The following is a 12,667-nucleotide window of genomic DNA, read 5'->3' on the forward strand; positions in this document are numbered from 1 at the left end:
TTCCTTTAATACACATAAAAAATGCTATGAGCTGTTCTAATGTCATTTGCAGTTCAGTTTAAACTATCAGAGTCAGGAATCCTTGGATGAAGGCAGTTCCTTTTTTTTCATTTGATTCAGATCTTCCTGGATGTCCCCTCTGCCTCCCAGCGTGTTCCCCCCTTCTGGTTTCTCGTCCCCTCTCTGCATCTCAAGAATCACTGCCCTAATCAGTATCTTGTCCAAATATCCCCAGTACAAGCAAACATTCTTTGTTGGATATGTCTTCTAAACTCCTCCTGTGACATTGCTGTCGTCTGCTCCCTCATGGCTGTCAATGTCCCTTCTGGAAGGCGGTACATTCATACCTAAACAATGATATCTGTATGTGATCAGATTTCGTGTGGTGTATGTACCTAGGACTACCACCAACTGTAATCTTGTCCAAGAGTTTTTGGGAGTGAAGGGACAGACGGGGTTAGGGCAGACTGGTGACAAGTGCGTGAAGTAACCAAGTCTAAGACTGTAGGGAACAATGGGACCCCAGAGAACAGAAAGCCCCTCTACTTCTTTTCAAGGGGCAGCTACCACCCAGCTCTGGCCACTTGTGGCACAGTTGGCTCCTGAGAGCCAACTCTGGGTCTCTTTCCAACTCTGGACATCACATTGGGAGCTTGAGATCAGTCGTTGTGGGAGTATTTATAACAGGGCAAAAGCTACAGATAGATCAGGGCTTTTTGGTTTTTCCTTCCAACAGAGCCAGTCGTTACCATTTACAGGCATGCCTTGCCTTTATTATGCTTCACAGATGTTGCTTTTTTTACGAATTAAAGGCAAGCCTCTCCCCCAGCAAAAAGATTATGACTTGCTTCATTGCGGTGGTCTGGAACCGGATCTGCAATATCTCTGAGGTCTGCCTGTCCCGTGTCACAGGCTCCAGCTGACTGCTTTTGCATGGTAATGTGGGTTTGGATTTGTCAGATATTCTGATTGTTCAAACAAACTGAAACCTGGGTTTTGACATAAAATTTCTCGATTTTAAAAATTTCATGTGAGCCAAATAATAGTTCCCTTGCCAAATGGGACCTGGAAGTATTATCTATATGTTCTTTTTGGTCTAGTCTTAATACTTCTATTAATACAACGTAAAATAACAACAGATTTTTTAAAAAGCGACCTACATCAGCTTCTTTTCCTTCCCCCACTGTAGCTGTGTTACTGTATAGAATTACTATATAGAATTACTATAGCAATTCTTTAAGAGCTGAATAAGGTGATATTTATCATTAAATTATCCCTTAGTATAGGTTATCTTAATGTGGCAATTAATTTGGATATGTGTATTTTTCCTTCCCATTCAGATTTTCTGTTGAAAGACAAAGGTTACATCTTTTCTTTATCTTTTTTCTTTCTTAAAGATTAAAGATTTATGTTACACACTTAGGAAGTACTTATTGACTTGGCATTTGATGTGGATGTAATTTGTACAAGCAAACATTTGGGGTTTACATTTTTAGAGAAATTGAATTTAGTTTGAAAAAAATCAAATCCTTAGTGGCTTCAGATTTATTGTAACTGCCTTTTTATTGGATCACACTCTTGATTTCTTGTAAATGAAATGAGTAAATCTTTCCATTGGAAATCTGGGGAAATTACCATTTCTTTTTCTATAACTGCCTTTCTCGTCAAACTTGACATATATGTGCTTTTTTTCCCTCTGAAAAATAATGCGTATATGTCACTTTTTCCCATGGAACTTACCTTGTTTAACTGGACTGTAGTTACTTTTTAAATGAACTTGACAAGGGAGGAATCTGTTTTGTTCACCAGTAAACAGGGTTGAGAAGAGTGAATTTTCATGTTCTTAACAAAAATGCTAGTTTAGGGTGCTTTGAATAAAACAATTGCAAAGGAATATTTCATTTAGGAATTCAGGACAAACTGGAGTTTTGGAGTAAAATGGCAGCCCGAACACACGCATTTAGCTCGCCTTTTACCAGAAATCCTTTAAAATAAAAAAATACAGACAATTAGAAAAATCTGAAACACTACTGGAAAACTAGAAAAGGTGCCTACCTTCGGTAGACCAAAAGTTAGAAAGAATTCCTGGAAAATTGAAAACAGATGGGATTAGAGTGACAAAAGGAAAACAAAAACAAAAATAGAAAAGCATAACCCAAAACACAGGTGCAAAAGAAAACAGAATTAAAAGCAGAGCTAAGAGTGACAACTATCAAGAGGAAGGGGCCCTAGAGCAAATTCAGGAAATTAAAGTATTCCGTTTATAGCAGTCACCCCCTGGCTAAGAGCTAAGAACTGTACTATCAAGAAAGTGAACATCCTGCCTTGGGAGCATTCCTCATGGTTTAGGGATCTGAGAGGCCAGCAGAGTAGAGCTTAACATCACCATGGGCAACCCCAGCAAAAAGGGCTCTGGGGGAAGCAATGTAAGCTTTCCAGTTGGCAGTATCTACTAAAGTCCTTCACCACTAGAGGAAAGACTTTCTGAATTGGGCACGTTTGTATAGTTTTCTCCCAACCTGCCTTCTTGCTTGCTCCCCACTCATATACCCAACAGCAAAGCCCATCACTGGACACCTCCTACACTGTTACATGGAACCTGTGTTTGACCCTCCCCAAACAGGGTCCCCTAATATTAGAGAGGGAGCATGTATTGCTTGCCCTTGTTGATTGACCCAGTTTTTTATTCTTAACTATGGATGAATATCCAAGGGTCGTTGAGGAAAACAAATAAGATGAAAGAAAAGACCCAGAGTAAGCAGAATTTGGGGAATATAGAAGCTAAAAGCATAGTAGCTTATATCTTCAAAGAGATTTGAGATAGTGAATAAAATACTTAATTAAAAGTAGCCTGCTATGAAAAAAGAGCATTTAAATAATACGATTTACAATATGTTTATCAATTTAAAAGATTAAATAGGTCAGCTTAAGAATCAAATGGATATGATTAAAGACAAAATGAATGATCTGGAAGATAGGTAACAAAACTTTGCAGATAGTACCAGGAAATTAAGAGGTAATCAATCCCAGGACCTTAAATATTAATCTCAGGGAGAAGTTCGTGTGGAATGACAGCAAAGAAGTATTAAGATTCATTTATTGGAAGAACAGGAAATAAGAGAACCAAATGAACAACTAAAATAATAATAATAAAAACAAACCCAAAGTAGAAAGAAAAAAATTGATCTCTGTTTTATCTTTATATAGTAAATCCACCACCCCCCCCCCCGCCCCAATTCCACAGGGGATATGTTTCGAGACCCCCAGTGGGCACTTGAAACCAAAGATAGTACCAATCCCTATATATATTGTTTTTCCTATACATACATACCTGTGATAAAGTTTAATTTATAAATTAGACAGTATGAGATTAACAGGAACAACTAATAAAATAGGACAATTATAACAATATACTGTAATAAAAGTTATATGAATGGCTTAGGGCCATTATTAAGTAAAATAAGGGTTACTGGAATCCAACCACTGAGATACAGAGACAGTAGATCCGATAACCAAGATGGCTACCAAGTGACTAACGGGCTGGTAGCATAACTAATGCGCATTTGCTGGACAAAGGGATGATTTATGTCCTGGGTGGAATGGAGTGAGATTTCATCATGCTACTTAGAATGGTGTGCAATTAAAACTTAGGAATTGTTTATTTCTGAATTTTCCATGTAATATTTACTGCTGGTAACAAACCATGGAAAGTAAAACCACATATAAGGGGGGATTACTGTAAATGAAAATGAATAACCAATAAACCTAAACAGTAAAACTAAAACTTATTTTTAAAAAACCGACCAATAAATTGGTGAATTAAGGAAAAAAAGAAAATATGCAATTTGCAGGACATTAGAAATGAGGAAAGGGACATTGCTATAATTATAGATGAGAATAATATACAAATATCTACACATATAATAGAAAATTTAAAAAATAGATGAAATGGATGATTTTTTTTTAACCACGAAGAGGTAGAAAATCTGAATTGATTGATAATTATAGGAAAAATTGAAAAGATAGTCAAAGGTATGCATCCCAAATGCATTTATAGGTGAGTTTTACCAAATTTTCAAGAAACAAATTTCCTTATAAGACTATCCTATTATATAGCACTTTCTATTTCCTTCTGTAAAGGTAATGTAACCATGATACCAAAATTGGACAAGGAAAGCACAAATTGTATGTATATGTTGTAAATCAGTTTCACTTATAACATGGATATGAAAACCCTAAGTTAAAATATTTAAAAACTCAGTCTGGCAGTGTATTAAAGGAGTAACATATCACATGTCTAAGTAAGTTGTTTGCATCACAAGAATGCAAAGATGGTTCGATAATTGCAACTCTTATAATAAATTCTTTATGTTACTTCAATAGATTAAAAGAAGAATCCATACAATATTAATGGCTGAAGCTCAAAAGTATTTTATGAAATTCAGTATCCATGAGAAAAACTCTTAGCATGATCGGAATTAAAAGAAACTTTCTAAAATTGATAAAAGTTATCTGCTAGAAACTTACAAATATATTTAATGGTGAAATAGTTTAAGTCAGGAGCAAGACAACTCGAATAGCATTGAACCTGAGGTTCTAGCTAGTGAATTTTAAAAAAGATATAAAAACTGAAAAGAGATAGGCAAAACTGTAATTTTTCAGATGTTTATAAAAGTCTATCCCAAAATCACAACAATAAATGGGGGAAAGAACTATTAGGACTCATCAGAGACTTAAACGAGGTGGCTGATAAAAAGAGCATTAAGAAACATCATTATCTTTTTCACTTGCAGTGACCGGTGAGAGGTTACCCCAAAAAAAGTCTCATTCACTTATCAACCATAGATATAAAAATGTTAAATACCTAACAAACATGTAAGATATATATGAATAAGTTATAAAATTATTTAAGGACATAAAGATCTGAATAAAAAGGAAATACAAACCACATTTCTGAGTAGGAAGATTCAGTAAAATAAAAATGTTAGTTACATTTAAATTAATATAGAGATTCAATGTAATCTTAATCAGAATATCAAGAGTAATTTTTAGTTGATAAGTTGATTCTAAAGTTCAAAGTTGTTGAAAAATAAAGGGTAAGGAAGGGAGGGTCTTACTATAGCAGACATTAAAGCACTGTAAATTTTATTACTATAATTAAAATGGGGTAATATTGGTATAGGGATAACCTATAGCAGTATTTCTTAAACATGTTTCAAAACCACAATTCATAGTAACAAAAGCATTTTACAATTTAACCAAGTTTATATAAACATACATCCGAAACAAATATCTTGAGATAATACTTTATCAGAACTACCCTGCTATTTTCTATTTTATTCTACTTCATTAAAAGACAATGCCAGCAATGGTGGATATGACCCATTAAACTGACTTTAGAAACCACTCACGAGTGGAAACTTGCATTTTGAAAAAACCCCAAGCTGGAGTAATTGAGACAGAATAAAGTTCAGAAATACACACACACACTCGCACGAATTAATATAAAGGCAAGAATTTAAATCCATGGAGGAACAACGAATTGTTTAAAAAACGCCACGATAGTTAGCTAATCATTTGGAACAAAGTTAAGTTAGGAAGGGTTCTCACCTCATACTGCACAACAAAATAAATTTCAGATTAAAGACTTTATATTCTATATAGGCCTTCAGAATCGACTGTGACGGACCTATAATATTTACAAGCCAACATCCCGTCACCCAAGGAGACCTCAAATATTGCCAAATGCAGTTCAGATCAACTAATACGTGCTATCCACCCATTTTGAACAATATGTTAGGTTCTACAAGCTCACAATCTTCAAGTGTAAGGAGACAATTATGTAAACAGCCATGACACACAGGAGAGTATTGATCACCCTGAGACATTTCCAAAGGATTAGGACACTTCTAAGGAGAAAGAGACCATCTGAGAGAACAAGGAAAGGTTCATGGAGAAGGTAGAATTGGAGAGCAGTGAGGAGTAGGAGTGGAGAGTGATGCCATATTCCCAGCAGTGGACACAGCATCAGCACAGACGTGGAGATAGACGGTGCATGGTGTTTCTGGGGAATGATTGTCCTGTTGGTGGGAGGAAAATGGACATAAAAGTGGGGAGTAGTAGGAGACTAGGATAGGCAGAGAGCTGTGAGTGCTAGTGTGAGGGAGCTCTGGTTGATTCAGTAGGTAATGAAGAGCCACTAATGGATTTTGAGTAGGGGAATGAGGTGAAACCCCTGCCCCCCCTCCCCCGCCCCTCCAAAAAGCAAAGCAAACAAAAGCACAAAAAAAACCCTCTGATTTTGTGGCAATTAAGAGATTAAAAGTATGTATTTAACTTTCAAGATCTGACACTATAAAAAATATTAAGCTAGTAGGCGTTGAATACTTAGATTAGGGATACTTGAATATATTTGTTGTTATTAAAAAACCAACCAATCTTTCTTTATTTTTTTAAACTTTTACTTATTTAAGTGTGGTTTCCCAGGACTCATCAGCACCAAGTCAAGTGGTTGTTTCAATCTAGTTGTGGAAGGGGCAGCTCACAGTGGCCCATGAGGGGATCGAACCGGCAACCTTGGTCTTAAGAGCACCATGCTCTAACTAACTGAGCTAACCGGCCACCAGAAAAACCCTTTATAGAGGTTTTTGTATTTCAGGAACATTTAGAGAAACCAAATTAAAATGAATGAACAGTAAAGTAAAAAAAAAAACAACCCAAAAAACGTGAGGGTCTATAGCTCTCCTGGGCTTCGTGACAAAGAGCCCTACTAAAGAAGTTTGACCTAGACCGGTTCTAGTGTAATTCTAACCTCCAGTGGAAGCAGTGAGGGGATTTTTACATGACTCATTTATTCAAAAAGTATTATGGAGGGCCAGATTTCTACAGAGAACCATGTTAAGCTTTGAACAGAACACATTAAAATGTATAAAACACAACTCATACTTAATATCTAGCAAGAGATAGACTTTAATAAGCAATTGTATTAGTTTTCAATTGCTACTGTAACAATTACCACAAACTTAGTGGCTCAAAGCAGCACCAGTTATTTTGTTGTGTATTGGTCTTAATTTGGCTTCTCTAAATGTTTCTGACCTTAGCATTTCTGTTTTGACTATGGCACTTTAGGTTCACTTTTCCCCCGTTATCTCCTTCTGTCTGAGCTTTAGGAGAATTTCAAAGATAAATTGCAGAGGGCTACTTTAGCTTTGCGTGAATACACCATCTTTTCTTAATCTTTCTGTATTAAATTTTAAGCTGTTATTTTTTTCCCCTAAAAACAGGACATTCTGGGCACTGAAGAGGTAGATAATGCAGTTTGAGGGCAGGCCCTGCCTGCCTATGTCCACAACACCTTACTTTTTTCTCTGTAAATATAAACCTTATAAGCAAAAGAAAAGCCTTATTAATATTTGTATTATAACTGAGTATGTTCCATCAGGAGGATTTTAAGTAAAGGCAGTAAATTATTTTTGCGACTGGTTGAAAATCTAGCTGTTCTGATTGTAGAAGAGTAGATGTTGTTTACCGATTTTTCAAGAGTATAGAATTAAAATATAAAGGAATTGATAATTGTCCTTGCAGTGTGTGCATAAGAACATATTTAGAGAATGTGTCAGACTTTTTCTTCTATGGATTTGATTATTTTTCATAGTATTGAACTTGAATTTCAGTTGAGATTTATGGAAGTCTCATGATTTGATTTTTACATGTCATGTGTGGCACAGATAATTTTATAAATAAGATAATGTCCTAATGTTAATAGCATGAGGGAGTAGCTTGGTTAAAGCTTATCAATTAGAAGATAATCAGTTGAGGTGGATGCATGTACAGTTTAACATGTGTTTTCTGTGGGTGAGTAAATTGTTTATATCGTGGAGGGGAGGGAAGGGTTTAAAAAATATTTCGTTTTCCATCAAATTTTGATATTATTGGTTAACCTTGGCTATTGGTGAACTTTAAAATGTACACAACCATAGTGTCGTGAGTGAGGATTCTCAACCCCCTAAACTTTGTTCACAAATGTCATAATATTTATGCGCTGTGCTGTTTTCTAGTGAGGTCAGTGAGCTGTTTTACAACAGTGTTGGGAAGTGCCAAAGGCTGGTTTTGGCATTTGATGTGTGTTGTCCTACTGAAAGAGTTGACATGTAAAAATTTGATGTAAGGTTTTATAGTGGATGCTGCACCTCCCAGCTCCTGCTTGCTGCTTGTTGCTTGTCACATGCAAGCCAGCGGTTCTCAGCTGTTAGCCTTCAGCTGAAGGGAGTCTGGCCTTGCAGGCTCACCCCCCTTCCTGGGTGCAGCCTGCTTGCCATGTCTGGTAGATGAAGGAGTATAAAGGTCCAGCTAACGCTCTTGCCCTGTGAAGGGTCCTCCCTCTTCAGAGCTCACTGTGGGGCAGGCTGAGGCCCTGTTGTGGAATGCTGCATCATAGCCTAATTTGTCTGGGAGCTCCTGTCTCCTTCCCTTCTCCCACGGGGTGATCCTGAGGGCACTGCCCTACAAACTTCCTGCACACTATCTCCCTCTCAGTCTGCTTTCTAGGGAATTCAATTTGCAGAACATCTCTACTTCCCTTGGAGGCCTTGGGTGCACACAGATGCCAATTTAGGGTTACAGGGAAGGATAGGATCTTGATTATCCTCTTGTTCAATCTTCCCGCTAATGCAGAGGTGCCTTCTGTAGTCTTGATATTTGACTATCTTCTTCTTGAATGTAAGAGATGGAGAGTTTACTTCATCACACTGTCAGATACTTTGAGGAGTTAGAACAGTTTTACTATTGAGTGAAATCTTCATCAATGTAACTTTCATTCCTTGGACACACTTCTACTCTCAGCTGCTCAGAATGTCTCTTCCAGTCCTTGGAATCGTCCCAGTTTCCACCCTTGGGATATTTGAAGAAAGTTTTATTTCCCCTAAATATTCTCTGATCCTATTGAAATGCCTCCTTTTCTTTGCCTATTTATTATATAGGTATTATATAGACTTTAATAAGCAATTGTATTAGCTTTCTTTTTTTCCCCTCCCAGCTTTATTCAGGTATAATTGACAAATAAAAATTGTATACACTTAAGGTATACAGTGTGGTAGTTTGATATATGTGTACATTGTGAAATGATAACCACAATCAAGTTAAATTAACATATCCATCACCTCACATAGTTTTTTTTTGGTCGAGAGAACACGTAAGATCTATTTGGTTAGCAAATTTCATGTGTACCATTCCATATTGTCAACTATAATCACCATTCTGTACGTTAGATCTCCAGAACTTACTCACTTGTATTTGTGCCCTTTGACCAACGTCTCCCCATTTCTCCCAGTTCCTGGCAACCATGTTTCTACTTTGTTGCTGTGTTTGCCTTTTTTAGATTCCACATATAGGTAAAATCGTACAGTATTTGTCTTTGTCTGACATATTTCACTTCGCACGCCTTCCAGATCCATCCATGTTTCACAAATGGCAGGATTTCTTTTTTTGTGGTGAATACTATTTCATTGTATGCATTTACACATCACGTTTTCTTTACTCATTCATCTGTGTATGAAGACTTAGGTTGTTTCCTTATTTCTTTGTTAGTGTGAATAATGCTGTGATGAACATGGGAGTGCAAATATCTCTTTGAGATACTATTTTTTCATTTCCTTTGTATATATACTCAGAAGTGGGATTGCTGGGTCATATGGCAGCTCTGTTTTTAATTTTTTGAGGAAACTCCATACTGTTTTCTATGGTTTCTGCACGAATTTATATTCCCAGCAACAGTTGATATCTTGTCTTTTTGATAATAACCATCCCAACAAATTGTGAAGTGACGTCTCATTGTGGTTTTGATTTGCTTTCCCCTGATGATTAGTGATATCGAGCATCTTTTCATAGACTTGTTGGCCATTTGTATGTCTTTGGAAAAACGTCTGTTAAGGTCGTTTGCCCGTTTTTTGATTGGGTTATTTGTTTTTTTGCTATTGAGTTATATGAATTCCTTATATATTTTGTATATTAGCCTCTTATCAATTTGCAATTTTTTTTCCCTATTTCATGGGTAGCCCTTTCGTTTCGTTAATTTTTCTTTTGCTGTGCAGAAGCTTTTTTGTTTGATACAGCCCTACTTGTTTATTTTTGCTTTTGTTTTCTGTACTTGTGGTGTCGAATCCAGAAAAACTTTGCCAAGACCAATATCAGAGAGCTTATTCCATATGTTTTCTTTTAGGAGTTTCATAGTTTCAGATCTTAGTTTAAGTCGTTAGCTCAGTTGATTTTTGTATATGGTATAAGGATTAAATTTCATTCTTTGGCATGTTGCTGTCCTCCCAGCACCGTTTATTAAAGAGTCTATCCTTTCCCCATTTTGTATTCTTGGCACACTTGTCATATATTAGTTGACCATTTATGTGTAGGTTTATTTCTGGGGTCCTGATTCTGTTCCATTGGTCTTTGTATCTTTTTATGCCAGTACCATGCTGTTTTGATTCTGTGGCTTCGTAATATAGTTTGAAATCGGGGAGTGTGATGCCTCCAGCTTTCTTCTTTCTCAAATACTGGTTTGGCTATTCAAGGTCTTTTGTGATTCTACATGAATTTTGGATTTTTAAAATTTTGTATGAAAAATGCAATCAGAATTTTGATAAGGATTGTGTTGAATCTGTAAATGGCTTTGGATAGTGTGGACATTTTAATTATATTAATTCTTCCAATCCATGAACACAAGAAATCTTTCCATTTATTTGTGTCTTCAGTTTCTTTTGCCAATGTCTTAATAGGTTTTAGCGTACAGGACTTTCACTTCCTTGGTTAAATTTCTGAATCCCTTATCATTCTTAATTGTGTTCCAAGTTTTCTTTATTTTTTCTTTTTAATGTGCTTCAGACCAGGCCTTTGTCATATTACTACATTTTACATACATATTATTAGTTGTTGCTCCAATTTAGGATCTTTGCACTAGGTGCTTTCTGTATCTGAAATACTCTTCTACTACATCTGAATTGCTGGCTCTTTCTTCATTTGCGGCCCTCAGCTTGAGTGTCCCCCAGGGCCACAGTATGACTTTCATGAGTCTGTGCCATTCTTACCTTTGTAGGCACCTTTCTTCATTAAAAATTATTAAAAATTGTATTATATTTTATGACTGTGTTGGTATGAAGATGAATATATTAATGTTATCTAATAGAACATCCTCTTTAGCATAACAGTTCACGCTTTTCTTCTGATTTTGAAAACAAACCATTTTCATGACCCCAAAATGCGGAGGTCTGTGGGTACTGTGCCTAAGGGAAAGTCAACATGGTTGTCTACCCCTCAGAGCTGTGTCATGCTCTGTCACATGGTTCTATGGGACATGCCATATTTATTGCTGTCACCTGAATGTCTAGAGCAGAGTCAGGCTCATGAAGAAATGAAGAAAGAAAGATCTACTGGGCTCCACATGAAGAATTTTGCTCTAAAAAACATGATAATTGTATATTAAAAAAATTAAAACTTAATTAAACTCATAATCCCATCATCCAGAATATCATGATTACTATTTTGCTTTGTTTCCTCATATCACTTTTCCATCCCAACTTTCTTGTTTAAAGTGATCACTGTTAGATGCTGGATACACTTTTTAATATCTTTTTCCACTTACCATAATGTAAATGTGAATAACTAGCTCCAAGAATGTCTGTATGCTGTCATTATTAGGTTGGTGCAAAAGTAACCGTGGTTTTTGCAATTATTTTCAACATTTTAAACCACAATTACTTTTGCACCAACCTAATACTACTTCTGTCATGGATGTTCTGTTTTTTTTGTTTGTTTTGTTTGTTTTTTGGTTTTTTAAACTATGCTCTGGCTCTTTATTACATATAGTTGAATTTTCAGTTAAATAACTAATAGGGAATTAATAGCTTTCTCTTTTCTATTGTTTCTCATTTTAGTTTATTATTTTCAAGTAGGTGCAAGTTCTTGAGGGTAAGGTTCTATATTGCAAGTTTTCATAGTGTCTAGTACATGTAGAACTCTTACTAGGGGCTTGGTTTTGGTTAATTGGTTGAGGAAAAAGAATTTTAGAAGGGGGGGCTAATTCTAGGGAAAAGATGACAAAACTTAGTATCAGATTAGATTATTATTTCTAGACATATGAATTTGGAATCGATTCCCTAAAGAATAATTATCAACTCCATGGGAATGGGTTGTCTGAGGGAGAGCATAGAGAACAAGGCAGTATGCTGAACCTTGGGAAGGGGGAAGGAGGGGAGGTGTAAGCTGGGGAGGGATGCTACCATTTACTGAGTACTAGTACAGTGGTGTGGGTGTTTTCACATTTAATCCCCACAGTAATCCTACCCATCCATCCATTCATTACTTACTGAATGTTCATGCAATGTCAGATGCCATGCTAAGTAATGAGGTAGAGAGTATCCTCTCCATTTGGCAGAGATAGGAACTTTGCTTGACATCTCACAGCAATTTGGTGGCAGAGATGGAATGGGAAACCAAATTTGCCTGACTTCGTTGTACATATTCTTTCCACTGTGCTGTTTTAGTGTAGGTGAACATTACATTGACTATTGGGAATTAATCACACAAGTTTTATTTAGAATTTTGTTTAGGAACTTGGCATAAGTGCCGTAGATGAGATAAAAGTAGCTAAATGGTGTGGAAGATGTGTTTTGAGATATTG

The 12,667-nt window shown here is 36.2% G+C and overlaps 1 protein-coding gene across 3 annotated transcripts in view; it reads left to right on the forward strand.

Moving 5' to 3' along the window:
- The window catches only part of VGLL4 (vestigial like family member 4), a 141,297-nt gene that overhangs the window by 20,557 nt on the left and 108,073 nt on the right, over positions 1–12,667 (forward strand). The window lies entirely within an intron of this gene.

Source organism: Rhinolophus ferrumequinum, chromosome 17, assembly GCF_004115265.2.
Source record: "Rhinolophus ferrumequinum isolate MPI-CBG mRhiFer1 chromosome 17, mRhiFer1_v1.p, whole genome shotgun sequence".
Lineage (NCBI taxonomy): Eukaryota > Metazoa > Chordata > Mammalia > Chiroptera > Rhinolophidae > Rhinolophus > Rhinolophus ferrumequinum.